Raw genomic sequence first — 20,301 nt, 5'->3', positions numbered from 1 at the left:
TTTATTCTGAATGCCTTAGTGCAATACAACTGTCTTTTGTATCTTTTGTCTGAGAACTATTGTGTGATTGATCATGCATTTAAACTGGGCGTGGTTAATGCGGAGAAATGCAGATGTTCGGCACCTGCTTTTCATGTGAAGTATGGAATGTATTGGCCAGAACAAACTTTGTTCTTTTTCTTGCCACCTGGAGGAAATTAACAATTGTCTTTGTTCTGGTAGAGTATGTCCCAAACTTTATGCTTGATTGTTTCCCTAATGTTCTCCTGAGTTTGTGGATTGTAATAAAGGCTATTTTTGTTTTGTTTATATCTCCTTTGTTGTGCACTTTGTACAGCCACAGCTGCTGACAAAATATGGAACTGAAATTCTGTGCCTCACTGTGGGAATGTGTGAATTGGCGTTGGATTGAATGTGGATTGGAGCCCCGCCTACACTCCCTACACTGAGGGTGAGCTGCTGCTTCCTTCTGTGTTGCACTTGTTTGAAGAGTTACCCTGTCGCCCCTGTCCCTACTTTCCTGTCCACTTCCAGCTTCCCTGGATCTATAGGTGCTGGTCATAAAATTAGAATATCATCAAAAAGTTGATTTAATTCACTAATTCACTAATAAAAAGTGAAACTTGTGCATGATATTCACTCGTTACACACAGATTGACATTCCATTCAAACCCCTTCAAAAATGTGGGGCAGATTCACAAAGAGTGGACTGCAGCTGGAGTCAGTGCTTCAAGAACCACTATGCACAGACGTATGCAAGACATGGGTTTCAGCTGTTGCATTCCTTGTGTCAAGGCACTCTTGAGCAACAGACAGCGTCAAAAGCACCTCCTAATAAAAAAAAACAAAAACAAAAACAAAAAAACATTTGAAATATATCAGTCTGTGTGTAATGAATAAATATAATATACAAGTTTCACTTTTTGAATGGTTTTAGTGAAATAAATCAACTTTTTGATGATATTCTAATTATATGACCAGCACGTGTACACTGGCCCAGCCTCCCTCTCGCACTTCCTCTTCAAACTTCAGCCAGTTCCTGGACGAAGGTGTCCCCTGGCTCCACTTTCAGGCGCTGATCCCATCACTCCACCTTGGCCTGTCATCCAGACTCCTTCGTCCTGGCTCCTTACACCCTCGGTCTACCTGGTACCATCAGATCGTGCCCTCTTGATCCTACAGCTCCACCTCAGTCGGATGTCGCCTCACTTGCACCAAGGACTGGCGAGCCATCAATTGTTCTCTGTCTCTCCACCCCCATGCCTCTATCTGCTTCGCCTTGCCTCCACCTTCACTTTGGCCCTCAGTCACTCTGGCTCCACCTCAGCCCTATGGTACCCTTGTACCTCCCTGGAGGATCTTTGCTGTAGCTCCATCCTGGCTTCCAGGACCAGTGTTGTCGCCTGCTTCCATCTTCTATCTGTCTGCACTCAGGGCTTCACCACCTTTGGTTCTGTCTCCATCGTCCATCCCCATGATATCATTGGGGGCTATATTAACCCTCAGTTTATTCATTCAGTTCTTTGCTCCATGTCATAAATGCTATGTGTGGTTGTTTTCCCAATGTTCTTATGAGTTTGCTTTGTGGATTATACTAAAGACTATTTTTGTTTACAACTCCTTTATTGGGAGTTGATATTGCCAGCTATTTTTATTTTGGATGATATTGCCCACTACTGGCAATATCATTCACGAAAGTCAACCAATCACACAATGTAAGATCACTGGGTAGAGGTTCATTCTCAATGATTTGGGCTCGTCTTGTAAAGGCCAATCAGGTCTGTTTGAGATGTGAATTGTCGTCTGAACCACAAGAGAAATAGAGCTGATTTCGAAAAAGAAAAAACGAGGGGGTGGGGGGATATGAGTCAGTGTCCTTCAGAAGGACCTACAAGATAAATTAACAGGGACTTTGGAGAAGTTACAACATATTGCATGTACTCAAACTTTTGTTTTGACATAAAGCAAAATTCAAATTCACAAATAAGTTAATTTTTACTGGCAACATTTCACATCATATGACTTTATCAGAAATGTATTTATGCAACAACAACTATAGTAGTTTTATCACATAAACAAGCCATCTATAAGCCAATTGAGTTGCTCACGGTCCTTTTATTAGACAGTTCTTTTATGTACCAAAAGGTCATGTAGGCTGTTTATTTGTCATTGTGTCCCAATGTCCTCCAATCAGATGTGCTGTGAAGAATGAGCTAATGAATGGGAGTGTGATGTTTTCTCAATGGGGTGTGAGAGCTGAAGCCAACCATCGTAATGGGCACTGAAGGCAGAGGGCAACTAACAGGTGCTTCTCATTACTGAAGACAAGAATACGAGAAAACAAATGAGGAAGCACAACTGAATGCGTTTCATTAGTGACCGTCTGTTTGACTTGAAAATAGAGCATATGTGGAAAAATGGAACATAAAACGATGTTTTACAACATACATTAAAGTTCAAAAGTTTGGGGTTGGTAAATATGTGCATTTATATTTTATTCACAGAATACTGGATTTATGCAATATATGCATTGATTTTATTTTATTTAAAATCAGTGGAATAATTTGTTTAAAGCAATTTATTTTGATACATGATGCATTTGACACTGAGACTCTTGTATTAATCTTTATTTATTATTTAGTTATTTTAGAACATTGTTTCTCCGTCATTTACTGAACAGTGAGAAACACACCACTGGACTATTGTGTATTGAAAGTTGCTTATTTGTTGCTTGTAATTATCTTACTTTATTACAAAATAAGATAATATAATAAAACAAATATTAATTCTGCAACAAGGAGCTAATTTATCTTGCACTGGTATAAAGAGAGAAGCACCAGTATGTTGTCAAGGGCAACCATCAAATATATTTTTGTGGTCATTATATGAAAATAATTGCTGTGATCAGAGTGAAGTATTCCAGTTAGCCAAAAACAAAAAACCCTGTTAAAATGTGTTAAAATCAAGAAAAAATATTCTATTCATGCACACAGAGAAATGATACACATCAGTACACAGGATAACTTTAGACTTCATTTGATTTTACATGTTTAGTATAATGGAAGCATCTTGTGCCAAGAAGATAGCTTCTTATTAACCTTGAATTTCCCCATTTTCTCAGTTGGCTGCTGCCACACCAGTAACCTGGACCTTGCCAATGCAGATGGGAGGGGTAGAGCTAGTTAAACACATTTTGTCAGGAATCAATTTTAGTGATGCATTGATTCATCTCTGAGAGTTGAGGAAGCCGTGGAGGGTCACCAAGATCCTTAATCCTTGTTCGTAGAACATCAAGATGTTTCTCTCTATAGAAAATAGGGGAAAAGCCTTTTCAATGTATTCTTAACTTGTCCTGAACATTCACTATAAAAACGTCTCAGGTTACATACTGAAAACAAGGAATGAGACACTGCTTCCTAGAATGCTTTAGGGAACACCTCAGCGTGACAGCCCAAGATATCATCAACGTGTGACCCTGAAGTATATAATGGCGCTTTGCAAACATGACATTCACCTTATCGTCTGAAGGGACTATTTGATAGGCAAGCCCCAAGGCATGGCAAAGAGACGCAGTGTCTTTTTCCCTGTTCTCAAGAAACATAGGTTACGTATGAGAGGACGCACTGGGTCCTAGAACACTTTAGGGAACGATATAACTATGCCACCATGCTAAGGGGAGTGCATGCCAGTGGCAGTGACAACTATCAGAACCAGCAAATTCAACTGAAATGCCAGAACCACCATCCCTCGAATCACACTGGGCTGTCAGTGATAGCATTTCCCTACAGTCATAGCCCAAGCTATAAGCCTCAAGAGGAAACCTTTAAAAACTTTACATGAAGTCCTACCCAGGCTTCTCAAAGGCCTGAAACCAACAACTTCAACAGAAGTCCCCTTAAGTGAATGTGGTTAGGGAATCAGAGGGAGCCCTAGCCAATCAGAGAACATATTCACTCGAATGCCACCAGGAAGGCCTGACCTGGTCTCACGTCACATTGGACACTTCAGTCTGGCCAATAACCTGTCTGTTTAAAAAACAAAAACAAAAAACAGAGCCTCTGGACACTTGCCTTTAGGTAAGGTATTCAGACAGAGGGAATTCAAAACTGGCAGTAACCAACTCAGAGCAGATCTCAGAGACGGGTATCCTGGAGAGTAATAATTAGCACAGCCCTTTACAACACTTGCTAGTGAGGGAAGTCTATCTTCTTGATCCAAGGATCTACACAGCACTTATCTTTTAAAGCACAGAGGAGGCCAGACAAGCCTACAGACTGATCTAACTGGTGGGCCTCACGGGAGGCCTACAACCCTATGACTAGACTCAGGAGGCTGAGTACTCACAAGCGATCCTCAGTGAGGGGAGCACCGACCCCGGCCTGGTAGGTAGACCAGGCTGTCAGCTAGATATAAATAGGTTTCCTTCTGGAGGGAACCAGTAGCAGGCTGGTTCAGCTAACAGTGATCACTTTTGTCATGCTAGGGCAGGGGTCCCCAATCTCGGTCCTGTAGGGCCGCTGTCCTGCACAGTTTAGCTCCAACCCCAATCAAACACACCTGAACCAGCTAATCAATGTCTTACTAGGTCCTATAAAGGCATTGATTAGCTGTTTCAGGTGTGTTTGATTGGGGTTGGAGCTAAACTCTGCAGGACAGCGGCCCTCCAGGACCGAGATTGGGGATCCCTGTTCTAGGGTGTGAACTCATCTTCAGATGCTGCGAAGGTCAGATCAACTAATAGAAAGCACCCACTAGCTACCAAAGTCATGCTAGCTGTTTATAGCCCAATCTCGATAGCTCGCCTTTAGGGAGGCCTGATGGGGCCTACTACCTGATAGCAAGTAAAAACTGGCTGCTATGAGCACAGACTTGCTGGAGCTCAATCACAGGGTTGCCTGATAAGGCAAACCGCCTGCCAGTAAGTCTGCTGGCTGACAAAACAAATAAAAAGTATTCTACTACAAATACTTACATCATTGGGAACCATACTAAACCAACATATACATTGGGGCCGCCCACAGGAGGCTCTCGAGGCTAGCTACGTAGTCACAGCTGCTATGCATGTCCAATGAGCATCTGGACTTTTTTCTAAGGAGGCGTGCTAAGGCCTGCTACTTGTCAGCAAGTCTACTGCCCGAGCTGCCAAGGCCAACCGCTTGAAGCAAGCTGGCCTAAAAAGCCTTTACAAGGGCCGGCCATCATGAAAGCCTGATAGCCTACTGCATGATAGCCCCAACTTCTTTGCAGTGGCTACAGACCTGGTACCTAACTACATCATCAATTTCCTATAAATTTCCTATGTCGGTAATTTTTTTCAACCCTTTAACATAACCAAATCATCTTCATGATTTTGTTTGTGTTTACATTTTGCGACAAAAGTCACCTCATTCCAATGAAGCATTTTTTTTATTTTTTTTATTTCAAAACATAAAATGTGTGGGGTTTGTTGACCAAAGAGGACCAGAGGGTTTGCGTTTTCTTAATTTACAGCAAGTACCATGTTTTGCCTGTTGTTGCATATAGCTCTATAAATACACTTTTTTTCCTTAAAAATACCAACTCAGCTCTGGCTCAGCACAAATAGAACCTATATAGTAGTAATTGTGTCCTTTCGTCTTCGTGTCACTCTAGTAAATGTCTCTATCTGTATTTATCAGCTACTGTGATATCTGGATGTCTTTGTCTATTTTTCGGAATTATAGAATAGTGTTTCGTCTCAATTGGACTTTCTGCGCGAGGGCACCTTTAGTTACGATTATGAATAAAACAGAAACGTGTATTCTCTCTAAACCTCACACCACCATATTTCGGTTATATCAAAGGTTTGTAAACACCACAAGGTTTGACACGTTATTCGACAGCAGCACTAATTTAATTCCGTACTCAATCCAACCCATTTTACATAGAGATTGCATCCCATATAGCAACTGAAATTGTATTCACTAGCAGGCATAATTTAGCTAGTGAACAAGTACTGAACCATTTGATCTTGATTGTGCACATTCTGTGTTGCATAAACTCCTCCAATTGGGTGTTGCATTCAACCACTCTACAGACATGTCTGTGATTGGCTACGCTCAACACTGCAAAACGCGTCATAAATGCCAACCCTCAACAGTCTTCATAGACAGACACAAATATGCATGTGATATAGGTACTGGATATAGCATTGACTTTTTGACACGCAGTCTGCACATGTTTATTGATTACGGGGCCACATCCCAAACGACAAAGGCCCTCTTGCAGTGCGCTATTTCACTAAAGCTGACACACACTGTGTAACTTTATAATAGTCCTCTCTATTGTTTCTTTTCAGACTGTGCGAATATGAACATGACAACCACAAAAAAAAAAAAAAAATTGGAATTCCAGCAGGAATGTACCTACTGTGCATTAATATCTATCTAGCCAATCATTATCCATCATCTGTTGTATATAAGTTATATAAAGTATATAAAGATATTGTTGCCAGCGTTCACCCCCATCCTCCCCACCATCAGTCCCTGTCCATACATAAGGGGGATAGGCTTTGCCCCTGCCTTCATATTCAGGCAGAAACTGCAAGCATCCACTACCCTTCGGATTCGGACAATGGACGGGGTCTACACCAAAGAACTTTATCATCCCATTCATTCGATACTACTTCAAACTGTAAATAAATCTTATTCAAATGTTTTCTTGCTTCCTGAGTATTTCGTGTAGAACTACAGTTATTTTCTAGTGGGCTCATGCCTCTCAACAATAGTAGTGACCTCTGTGCCCTCGCTCTTCAACAAGCCTTTGAGATTAAGTAAGTTATAATGGTGCCTTTAGTTGAAGTCCATATGTTTTATTGTGTGACTCGAATGACAAAAAGAGAAGTGGTGACCTAACACATGATAGGCCAACGGTAGCTTTTTTTCCTTTTTAACACTAGAACCGCCAGGGGTCGCTGTATAACTAAAACCCCCAGCAGCTAAAATTTACGCATGCGGATGATTACTGTTTTCATGGCTAAAACATAATATGTCACTGTATTATGCCACTGTCTCCACAAATTAATGAGTCATTAAATTATTATTTTTAGTCATCAACTATATTTTCGTCCTGTTGTTTTATGTTATTTTAAGCAGGCTACACAAATCCATTTTTGGTGAATATAGCTAAACCAACCTGCAATGACAACGATAATTTGAAGGAAATAAATACATATTTGGGTGGTTTAATATTATAATAAAATGTCATTAATCACATATTAAGATAACCCATGGTATTTAAATTATTACAATACCCTACACAGAAAATAAAGAGCAATAATAAAAATTCACTACATAGCATGTAAGACTAAGGATGACATACAATGTATGATGCAATGACAAATTCAAGTGCATAGTTTCACCTAATTAATGATTCATTTGTTTATATCATGCTGCAGAGAACAACACCCATAAACTAAGGGTAATCATGACATTTTTTGTATTCAGTACATCATTGGTCGGAATAGCAAACAATACACAATAAAAAATGCATTGTGTAGTGATAAATTGGACCCAGTGGCATAGGTTTAAATTCCCCCGTTTTTAAATCTGGTTTTATCTGAACAATTTTTAACAACATGGGATTGTATAACAATTTTAGAGAAAGTCAATTACTGGGAGGCTTGGATATTTTATTGAAAATCTGTCATGTACATTTGAAAAATAGCCATGGGTTTATTTTACCTCATGGCAGTTCTTAGTGTTAAATATTAAAAATATTAATGTTAAATATGAGTTGCACCAATTGCTAATATGACATTTAGCTTTTATCCAAAGAAACTCATATACAGTATACTTAATAGAGAAAGCTGTGTTGACATATTTCCTTTTGAATCATTACTTTTTAAAATGACTTTTTTAGTATTACATTTTCGCATTTTCGCTTGCTTAAGAAGGTTCAGAAAGTTTAGTTAACATTATTAGGTAACACTTTACTTGAAGGGGTGTGCATAAGAATGACATGACACCTTCATAATCATGACATGACACGTGTCATGAATATGAAGGAGTTTTTATGCATCTTTATGACAACTGTCATTAAGTGTCATTCGCTTAATTATGTCATTTTTAATGCAATGATGACATTTCGGAGTTGTCTTTGTTATGACAACTTGACATAAACCAATACATCATAACCTGTCAGTGTCTTTGTCATGACAACTTGACATTACCAAGACAACATAACCTGTCATAAACATGACATAACAGATTATCAAATTTAAGAAACTTACTTGGCTTATAGGGTTAACCTTAAACTGTTATGTGGTTGGTTTTGATGTTGACTGAGGCCATTATAATGTCATACATTTTTTTCAGTGGCACAAGTTTAATTTGTCATTAAAATGCAATTAGGTGTTAATACGCTGTCAAATTATTTTTTAATAACAGCATCATTAATATTTTTCAGTTCACAATGTTTTATTTTATTTTTTAAGTTTCCTCCACCAGCTTCAACAGAAGGTTAGATATTAGACAATTTTAAATGTCTTAAAAATATAAAAAGGAGTTTGAGAAATAAAATCAATCATTTAATTTTTAAGACCTGCCCTCTCACAGAACTGACTCTTAAAAACACAAGGCATGAATTTATACACAGGTGACCAGCACCAATTAACGCAAAAAGGGGAAAACACGTACACAAATAATGGCCATTACACAAAATAAAAATATATATAACAACATCATATACACACATAAACAAACACAGAAAAATAACACTTTGTCAAATGACTTCACTTTATAAATTATCTTCCGATGTATAAAAATAAGAGAAATAGTCTTTAGAGCCCCACCCCGGGCTGAACAAGGAATGGTTGTGGCTAGAGCCTAGGCCGGAACATTATATATAGGGCCAACGTTTCCGCCCGAACCCCTTTAGACGGTGCACCAGCACACGAGACTCCACCATATCAAACGGAATGGTAAGAATAAACTCAAACTATTCGTTAAAGAGTGAGCGAAAGTTTAAATAAAGTATATTAAACCCAAAATAACGTTGTTGTGAATTGTTTTTACTTACTGCAAACTAAATTGACATTAAACACCTAAACAAACTAACCTGACTGAGGCTCTGTCAACAACTGTTACAGTACACATTACCAGTGGTGCCACCATAGACATCATAGGTGTATATGTCTATGCCACTCTATCATTTTGAGTTATATTAATAGTTTTTAATGACTCTGTACGATTTCCTCTATGATGCCATATTTCAGGTCAAGCTAAATATTCATGACACTGTTATAAAATAATTTGACACTTAATGGCATGTTAATGACAAATTCAACTTGTACCACTGTAGTTTAGGTCAAGAAATATATTCATGACAATGTTATGAAATAATTTGACAGAGTATTGACACTTAATGACATGTAAATGACAAATTAAATTTATAAAAAAATCATGACATTATAATAGCCTAATGACAGCCAACGTCAAAACCAACCACATGACAGTTTAATAATAATAATAATAGTAATAGATTTTATTTATAACGCACTTTTCATTCCGAAGAATCTCAAAGTGCAATAAAGGGGAAAAATAACAATACATGAATAACAAGTAAAAATGACATCTCAACATCATGCCGGACGCTGATTACGCTAGCCTGGTGCAAACTTCAGCCACCATGCAGTTCAAGCCCGAGGGAGACCACCAGTGAGCAGCCGACACCCAGAAGAGAGAGCAGCCGCAGCGAGCAACATCAAATGTCCTTCACACCAAAACCAACCACAAATTCAAACAAAAACAGAAGAGAAGCGGTGAAAAAACGGCAAATAACGTCCTCTCAGTGGCTGCCAGCAATCAGCAACAGTCCCAATAGTAGCTCTGTTAGACTAGTCACAAACATAAGAAAATATAATAAAATCTAAATTTAATAGTAAAGTTAACATGATTTGTGGGTGGAGAAGCGGCGAACAGACAACGCCAGCATCCTCTCCCCCACCTTGCCTAGCAACTAATGTAATGTAAACCCAAAAAGCTAAGTAGTTTCTTAAATTTGATAATTAATCTGCTATGTCATTTCATGTCTGTTTATGACAGGTTATGTTGTCTTGGTAATGTCAAGTTGTCATGACAAAGACACTGACAGGTTATGATGTATTGGTTTATGTCAAGTTGTCATAACAAAGACAACTCCGAAATGTCATCATTGCATTAAAAATGACATAATTAAGCGAATGACACTTAATGACAGTTGTCATAAAGATGCATAAAAACTCCTTCATATTCATGACAAGTGTCATGTCATGATTATGAAGGTGTCATGTCAGTCTTATGCACACCCCTTCAAGTAAAGTGTTACCCATTATTATTTATGGATTATAAATATCACGTAAGAATATCCATGGCTGTTTGAAAACAAAAAACTAATAATGTGTCAAATATTGTATCACTCAACTTACAGTTTTAATACCAAACAATTGATTCAATATTGCAATTCAACCTCACAAAGCAAAACAAAGACCAATAGTATTTTTTGTGTGTGTGTGAAATATTTGTATTATTGTAAGAATTGCATTTATTACAACACAACTATACATTTTAATTGCCCATTGTCATGTAAGCAACCAGTCACAAACCTATATCATAATAACAGTTCCTGATTCATTTTGAATTAGACCAAAATAATAATAATACAATTAAAAAGACTTGTGGTTCAAAAAGAGAGTCCTTGAACATTCAAAATGACACAAAATGCACAAGTAATCAGTGAGATTGTTTTGTAAAACTTTTTGACTGACTAACATACACTATGCTCACTTATATGTGAAACACTGCCGCAAGATGATATGACATATACAGACTTGTTTTGTTCAGTCTGTATTCCTGAGATGCCCCGGCATTAGACCCTTTGTTTATTTGTACATGTCCGCTTGGAGCAACTACTAGCACAATAATTATACATATTACCTTTAACTATTTAGGCTAGGAGTCAATCTACTGAGTGTAATTTGTAAAATAAGCCCCTTTTTGTCCTGAGAGGTTTGTCCTGTACTCTACCATAAGCAATTTGTTTAGAGGCTCTAATGAGCATGCTCTTCTCAAGGCCTCTGATTGGATGAGTGGATGGCCAAGGGTAAACTGAGACAGTAGAGATTTTGTGTTAACAACTAATTTACTCCCATTTTTCATTCTTTTTTTTAATATTATGGTTAATAGGCTATTATGCCAGCCTGTTTTAGAATTTAGATGGAAAAAATAATGCTTAATTCTAGGGAAGAAACAGTATTTTCAGCATTTTCTAATTAAGAAACCACATAATTACTGTTTTATTAAAAAAGCAAAATTGCAAAATTTATTAAGCAAAATTGTGCTACAACCTCATAATGAACAATAAACCCCTCTCATTCTTACACAGAAAAAAAGGTGTGTTGAATTTACAGGATTTAATCATGCACATCAGTTCCACATGATTCAATTAAGTTAAACAAACATAATTTGTTCACATCAACAACTTCAACATCATGGAATGAAGTCATTTTTAAGTAACCCAATTGAGTAGTCTCAAAATGATTTTAATATGGCTTTCTAACAACATGGTGTGCACAGGGGCAGGGCCTCGGTTTGCTATAGGCGAGCTAGGCGGTTGCCCAGGCCCTAGGGCGACAATTGTGTTGGGGCGCGAGCGCGCTCTAGTGTCGCCCATTACTTCCCATTAAGCATAGAATCGGAACAAGCGAAATACGACGTAATGTTTAGTAAACATGATCATCATAGGGCGCCCCCTCAGCAACACATTTAATAACTTATCAACCGGATTATTAGATTGAATTGATGGTGATGATTGATTATTGGTTCAGGCATTAGGTCAGGCAAGTGCTCATCAAAAATGAGGCATCTAAACCCCGCAGATGCACAGGGACGGAAAAAGAGAAAGGAAGAAGATCAAAAGAAAGCCCAGTATAGAGATTAGTCTTCTTATCTCAGCCAATAAGTTGTCAAACTAAATACATTTACTTAGTATTATCAACTAATATAATTTTTTTTAATATTATTAATATTGTCACTAAGCTATCACTTTTCTACGTATTACTACGTATTGCAAACATAACTTCACTGACAATAATCTACAATAACCTACATTGATGTAATTTAAATATTAAAAGTCCAGTTTGTTATAAATATGGATAACGTATGCATGCTAGTTATGAAAAGTACAAATGCTCTCTACATGGGCGTCGGAAGCAAATAAAAACTGGGGCCTCTGGTATTTTTTTTTTTTTTTTTTTTACTGGAGTAACGATAAATGCCATGTTATTTACATTAAACACAAATATGCTGTAGTTTAGTTAAAGATTAATTGGGCCAGACAAAGTTACAGAAATCGCCAAGTTCTCTACAGTGGCTGTAGTGTAGGGGTAAGTTTTGTCGTTAAGTTTTGACGCAAATCGATCAGAGGTTCGAGTCTGCCTTTTGTCACACTTGCTCTATTCCCTTTTTTCCATCACATATCAGATCGAAAAGGCATTTATTTTCAATAAAAAGTAAGAAAATATTAGAGTAGTGGAAATAAAGCGTCTAAAATGTGTTTAATAAAAATTGCTTCTCGGTTAGGGGTAGGCCTAGGTAAACAGACACGTGCTGTATTAGAGACGGTAAAAGTAAGTGGGTTGGCAGGGGGGCGCAAAACTCCATCTCGCCTAGGGCAACCAAAAAGCTAGAGCCGGCCCTGCACAGGGGGGCGTGAGACCCTGACTCTTTAATCAAATCACATGCTTATTTTGTTTTTAGTATATTTTAGTGGTCACTTCACTGATTTATAAGACTGCACAAGCTAACTTTCATTCTGTTAGCCAGCAATAGCACATAATAAACATGTCAAGTGCTATGTATGAAATTCTCATTAATGACATGTGCTGTCTAAGTCCACAGTATAAGCAATCGCTCTGCTCTTCTCCACTATGGTAACCCAGTATCATTTGAATTATTCTAATTATTCAAACATAATTAAACATTAAACACTATTAAACAATATAAAGTCTCCCCCTTATATAATTTTGCCCCAAAAACACATAAAATAACACTTAAGTTCAAAATTTGTACTCTTTTCGTCAAGTCCTACGCAAAGCATGCTGGGAACAGTTTCAGCAAAAATCATGTTCGAGTACTTGATTGGTTCACATTAACCCCAAATAATGTAATCTAGTAGATTGCACATTTAAGAGAATTACATTCATTGAAAGCAAAGAAATCATGTTTATAAGAGAAACACAATTTTGTTGCATAGATTGCAAATAATAAGATTACGTAAATTGGACAATGTGTGTTTTCCTTTTTTTTTCAGTGTAGGAGTTTCATAGCCTGACAAGCCAGACCCACATCAAGATGTTTGGTCTAGAAACTCACCATAGACAGGGCGCAATCCGAGGGACGGGATAAACGGTTGTCTTTCAAACTCCCTCTGCACACGATAGGATAGCGCTACACCAACCAGAGCAATGAAGGTGAAGCAGAGCTTGTTGATAGATTAAACATTCACTGTATCCGGTCGGCTAAACTCCGAACACATCTTCCCTTTTTAAGAATGACTTCAGTGCCGTTCTTTGTTCTTTTCTCAGAGAAAAGCTTAACTCCAAGTCTTCCAGAATCGCAGTCAAAGGTGATTCGAGAGACCGCCGCCGTTCGCCAGTTTCTGTGTTTACTAGAAGCACGCAAACGCAACTCGGCCGTCGTCATTATGGCCCCGCCCGGCGACTCTATACACGATGTGATTGGCCCGTCCAGAGTGAGAGGAATACAGCTCAGAAGGGTATTGAGAGTTCCTAGACGACACTTGCGGGCAGATTAAATTTGCTGCCGCTAGGGTGCGTCTAGATTTCTAGGCTAGGAGTTTCATGCACAGCCACGATAAACATAATCAAGATCTACTACTGCTACACCTCCTCTACTTGAACGGTCTGGTCTTCAACATCAATCAGGGCCACATGAAGGGCGAGTGTTGAATTCTGATAGCTAATTTGATGAGACGTGCTTGAAGCATCGACTGGGCAGGTGAGAAGGTTAAATGACCAACAATGTGTTTGATCCTCAGATTTATCCTGGATGGATCGCCAGTCATCAAGTGCATGTTGCTGTCTCGCCAAATTCAATAACTCCCCCATCATGTCATGAAAATCTCATTATCTGCCACTGAACAATATCTCTAGATATTGATTTCTCTGATTGCTGCCTTCTTTCTTTCTCCTCCTGTCTGGCTTTGTCATTTGTTTTCGGCTTCGCGAGCTGGATGGCAGTATGTTAATGTAGATGATGAACGGGAACCAGCCAAAGCACTTCACACTGATGGAATAAGATCATAGACCTATTCTTCCATTCTAATAGAAACAAAGTGAAGAGATTTGTAATATGGACTGTCTATTGACATACAGGACTAGCCTAGGCAATATATCAACTATTCATGAGTTCAGGCTATATCATGAATATGTAATCATTTAATGCACTTTATTTGATCATTAAGTTACCTAAAGACATTAGATTTGTTTTGTGACCCTTCTTTGTCTTGAAAGTAAGAGAAAGTTTAGCCTGATGCTTCATCTCTGACTTCAATAGCAAAATAACATTATACTTTAATTAATTTGTGTGCAGTGAATCAAACTGGATCTTAAAGGGTTAGTTCACCCAAAAATGAAATGTATGTTATTAATGACTCACCCTAATGTCGTTCTAAGTGTATGCACACTACTGTCCATGTCCAGAAAGGTAATAAAAACATAATCAAAGTAGTCCATATGTGACATCAGTTAGTTAATTAGAATCTCTTGAAGCATGGGAAAATACATTTTGGTCCAAAAATAACAAAAACTTCGACTTTATAAAGATTAAAACGGTTTTGAATCAGCGTATTGATTCATGATTCGGTTCGCCAATGTCACGTGATTTCAGCAGTGACACGCGATTCGAATCATGAATCAATATGCTGATTCATAACCGTTTTAATCTTTATTATGCTGAATAAAGTCGTAGTTTTTGTCTTATTTTTGGACCAAAATGTATTTTCGATGCTTCAAGAGATTCTAACTAGCCTTTTAGTCTAGCCTGACATGGTCATACTCAATTCTAGTGAGAATATGAGTGTGAAACTGCTCCATTGGGCTGTGATTATGGGGCTTGTTTCAACCGAACCAGGAAAGACCTCAATTGGATAGACCTACAACCAATCAGAGCAACGAAGCGACGCATCGTCAAATGTCAACAGAGCTCAACTGCACAGTGTTGCCATGTCTGCTTTTTTCCCTGCCGGATGTTTTCTATGTCCGCGGCTTAAAGTGACTATTATGTGATAGACCCATAAGTGCAAATTTTAGTAGGCAACCTTGTCTAAATAACCGCCTGACCTAAAAATTTTGTGGGCGGGGCTGAGTTCAGCAGGCATCCAGGCTAGGGTGAGTCATTAATGACATCAATTTCATTTTTGGGTGAACTAAGCCTTTAAACTGTGAGCTGATTAAAAATGATTAAAGACATAAATGAGTTCACATATTTTTATAAATACATTTTGATTCATTAACCCTTAAATGCATCCCTCGGGTCCTTTGTGAACTGGGACGCCATTCACTACCCTCTTCCTCATTCATTTTTTAAAGGCCCACTGAAGTGCCTTGACACACGCAGCGTTATTCAATGTGTTGGCGTAATTTAGCCTGAAATGGCTCCAGCTGTTAGCAGCTCTTACCCTTTTTTGAAACAGCCAATAGCATTTTGTTAATATCACAGTTTAACTAGAGGCTTTCTGTTTGGTAAAGCCAGTTTCCTCTAACCTTTATCATCATAATCTCCTCCATATCGCTTTGAAATACAGCATTCTGTGCAGAATTCAAATAGGTCCGATATGTTTTGTAGTCTGTGTCGACTCGCGCATATTATCCGCGCTGGCTCTCCTGTCTCTAGTCTTACTTTAGACCAGAGCCGTTGGTGGGTGTGTGTGTGTGTGTGCTGCTGCTGCGGGGAGTGAAACTAACATGAAAACAGACTTAATTTGCCTAAAATGAAAGCATATTTACACTGAAATGTTTCCTATCGCATTTATAGTGTGGTGTGCTATGTGCATTTCACCATGTAGAAATGAGTAAATGTGTGAACAACTGACCGATTTCAGAAACAGCTTCATTGTCTGTTTATAGTGTAGGTGGCAGGTGCTTCAGATTCTAGAGAGCATTGATTGGACAGAAGATTTGGTGAGAAGGTGAAGTCTGCGATGATGTCATCAAAATATGTGATTCATTTTAACAGGCGTGAGATATTGTAAGTTTTGAATGCTTATATCTCCTAAAGGCAAATTTTGTCATTGTTTTGGAACACACCAGCTTATTCATAACTTTAAGGCTAACATAGCCATACTAAAAGCTAAAAAATATTTGACATAAATCTTCTTGGTTTTCTTCAATCAATTTATTATTAACAATACAACAAGAAAAAAACACACAGATCACTGCCACAATCATCTATTAGTGTCACTGTCACTTGATGGTGGATCTATTTATTCTGAAGATGTTGAAAATGATTTTAGTTTTAAGAATATGTTTGAGATCACAATTATGAGCCAGATGCTGAATGTACTGGGAAATGAGCTCTGATGAGGACAGTGATGATGGTGATGACATCTGCTCTACCTGAACCCTTCTCAGCTCCAAAAGATACAAATATATACTTTATTTTATTCTTCTGTAATTGTTATTCTAATATCAGGAGAGTTTTATTTTATTACCACAAATATTATGTTAGATATAGATCCGGGTCACTAAATACCCGAATTTGTAATAATGATTGGTTAATACATTTATATTATAATTTATTTTTATCTTATTCAAGGTGTCAGTATTAGTTGACTAGTAGTAAGACTTGAACTAATACATTTACACTAAATCCTACATAAAATCTAAGTAGTTTGCTTCTTTGCCAGAAGCTTAAATTATATGAACCGTCCGAATGAATAAATTCACTACAATTAATCCGATGTCCCAGTGCGACATATGAGAAAAAGGGCACAAAAGCACGTTTAGAAGATTATATGAGCACACAGCTGTACACCTGCTCTGCTTCTCTCTTACCAGAGCAGTTGTCCGGGACATATGGTATTAAAGAAGGATTATGTATTTGGAGAGACTGTGCTTGTGAGCACCGCTTTATTATTTCATGGTTTGACCTCTATGGACAAAAGAGTCCAGGAAATAAAATCCAAAATAAAAGAAAAATAAATGATGAAAAGAAATAGACAAGCTCCTTAAAAGCTGGAGCACATCAAATGAACTTCATCTGAACTTCCATTCGAAATCACAAATAATCACGACAACTATGCCAACCTCCAGAGAGATGTTTTAAAAATGATATAAAAGGGCTGCTGCTTTTTTCATCTCACAACCTCTGTGTTTACCCTCAGTCCAGCAAGCTGAGTGTGAGGAAACAACAGCATGAGGGCCTGCAGGAGGTTTTCATCTGCTGCCATGAAGTCTTCGCCCGTTGTGGTGGTTGACGTTGTTGAGTCTCTGGGGTCTGTCATTTCAAAAACAAGGCTGCTAATTAGCAGCTTCACAAACTTCTTAAGTCTGTATAACTCAGCATACTGTAGGCTAGGGTTGGGCAATATAGCTCAAAACATTATATTTCAATATTTTTCAGCCTTTTTTAAGGATATTTATACGTTAATTTATATATTTATGCATTAAGTCTTTGCCAGTAAATTCAAGATGTTTCATGTAAGTAATTTAGGGCACGTTGCTCTAAAGTTTTTCAAAGCATATACTGTAAATTACTGATCAAAAGTTTTTGTTTTGTTTTCAATGTTTAATCTTGAAACAAGTTTTGTTCTTACATATTTGGGTCTTTAGCGACCCGGATCTATATCTAACAAGGCATGGCTTTCTAACTTGCGCGAACATATAAAACTCTCCTGATATTAGAATAACAATTACAGAATATTAAATTAATACCTATTTTGTTACCTTTTGGAACTTGGAAGGGTTCAGGTTGAGAAGGTGTTTATACCTTCATCACTGTCTTTGTCAGAGCTCATTTCCCAGCGCATTCAGCATCATTCTCAAAACTATCATTTATCAACATCTTTAAAATCAATATTTTTATCACTGAAAGCTTCTCCACAGATCCACCATCACATGACAGTGACACTAAGGGTGCTTTCACAGTAGCACTTTTGGTGCGCACCCAGGTTCGATTGATGTCAGAGTTTGGTTAGTTTGGATGATGTGAATGCGGCCTTCCGAACTGGGTTCCGCCAACTGTACCCGAGTCCGCTTAAAAAGGTGGACTAGGGGTTCAATTCATGTGAACTCTTGTATGGTTGCTGATCTGAACGCAATCGTTATAAGTTGCGCAAGTGAACCGTTATTAAAAATATGTGTGTTTTATGTGTGTTTCACTCATTTACAGTCTGAACAAGTGAATGCACGGAGTAACACCATAACATCATAACATAATTTTCAACACACTTAAATGTATCTAATATGATAAACAGAGCTGCATTACCTCATAAACATAACCGGAAGAGCGGATCAGTGCAGGCGCCTGGCGAATGTGTCCCGTCCCGTCATAATAAAAGTCCCGTTGTTCGGGAGGCGGGTATTTGTGTAACAATCGCTCCAGCGGCCATGCTCAGCTCCACAACACTCGGTGCTGCTCTGCTTCACACTACAGTAACGTTAATAACTGCATGCATTAACGTGATTTCTGCCTAAGTCCTATTTTCCACCGGCTGTGAGTTGAACTTTGTGTCTTCAAACTACGCATTTGTTTTGAATAGGCGCCCTCCAGTGGACGGAAAGTTGCATAGTGCACCTGAACTAATCAGTAAGTAATATTCAATTCAGGACTAAGATAGTTCTTCATTAGGTAATTAATAGTTCCGGAATGAGAGTTCCCTTTCGTTCAGTCACTCTGACGTAACGTCAGTGACTGACGAATGGGGGTTTCGCCTAGAAGCCAATCATCTTCGAGATCTTAGAAAACGCCCAATGGTAGTGCCAATGCCATGGGCATGCGAAATTTGCATGCGTAACTCCGCCTACCCACCTGGGTATATAAGGAAGTAGCTGGCAAGAATCGCATTATGTTTCTGCTTCGGAGCCAAGAGCATCTCTTCACTCCGGAAAGCCTGAATTCTGAAGTCCTCTCTTCAGTCATCGAGACGAGCAGTTCTCCAGGGTGTTGGTGTAACAGCGCATTCCAGCGATCTCACATTGCCTGCCTGCTGATCTGTGCAGTGATCTGCAACAGCTGTGTATGTTTTCCCTGGGCGCTTCGGCACTCTGCAGAGCTTCCTCTCACAAAAAGAGCTTGCGTGTGGCACGTCTTTTTCAAGACGGGTTGCCCGCGCATTTCCGGGTGCGGTCGATATCTGTTGCTGTCTTTGGGGCGCATTCACTGCTCGACGTGTTTGGGCCCAGCACGACAGTGTTTGTGGATGTGCTGTGTTCCCTCTGTGGGAACATGACTATCGCGATGTTGTGGTCGAGACTCAATGATCTCTGTAAAGAGAGAGAGTCCCCTCTGCCACACCCCGATCTACCATCTCCGAGAGAGGTGGTACTTTGGCTGGTGGCCAGGGTGACCTGAGGGCGGTGCTGTGGTATTAAGAACCCCAACGATCATTCCTCGGGCCACTCCCGCCCTCTTGCACATCGCTTCCAGTGAGTGTTGGACTGAAGCAGTCTGCTGACGCCCATTCGTTTCGTTCATACTCCAGATAGTGGCGAGAGGTCGATTGCCGCATCTCAAGGTGGGCTAGAGTCCTTTGGGGATGACCACTGTGTGCTTTGACTTGACGCGGTGAGGCTATCCTAAGCACCCTCCCAAGCCTGTTGGCTCGTCTACTTCGGTGGCGTAGTCCAGCAGTGCTATGGGGTAAGCTGCCGCCCCTATGCGTATGCACAAGGACAGAGCTGATCCAGGGCTATGAGCCCCCTCGCAGAGCAGACCCCAGTGGAACGCGAGTCCTTCCCTGGTCTCCTCTGTCAGGGCGCAGTCGTTACCAGTGCCCCGACACCGGGCCGCTATGCCACCCGAGTCCGGGCCGGTAACACTGCCTCTAGAAAGGCGTGCCGCCACCGATCCCGCCCAGCGCGGCGTAGGTGACCACACGCCCCCTGGGTCAGGAGATGTCCACAGCTGTGGTCCGGGAAAGACAATTGGCCTTACTTGGTAGATGTTGGAAGGCTGAGTGAGCCCGCCTCCTCAGCTCGCCCATATCCCAGGCCGGCCTTATCGGTGGCACGGTCAGGGACTGCGCCCAACAGTTCTTGGCCATCCCCAGAGGCAGACTGAGGCCATC

Source organism: Pseudorasbora parva, chromosome 16 (genome assembly GCF_024679245.1).
Source record: "Pseudorasbora parva isolate DD20220531a chromosome 16, ASM2467924v1, whole genome shotgun sequence".
NCBI classification, from domain to species: Eukaryota; Metazoa; Chordata; class Actinopteri; order Cypriniformes; family Gobionidae; genus Pseudorasbora; species Pseudorasbora parva.
This window is presented reverse-complemented; position numbering follows the sequence as displayed.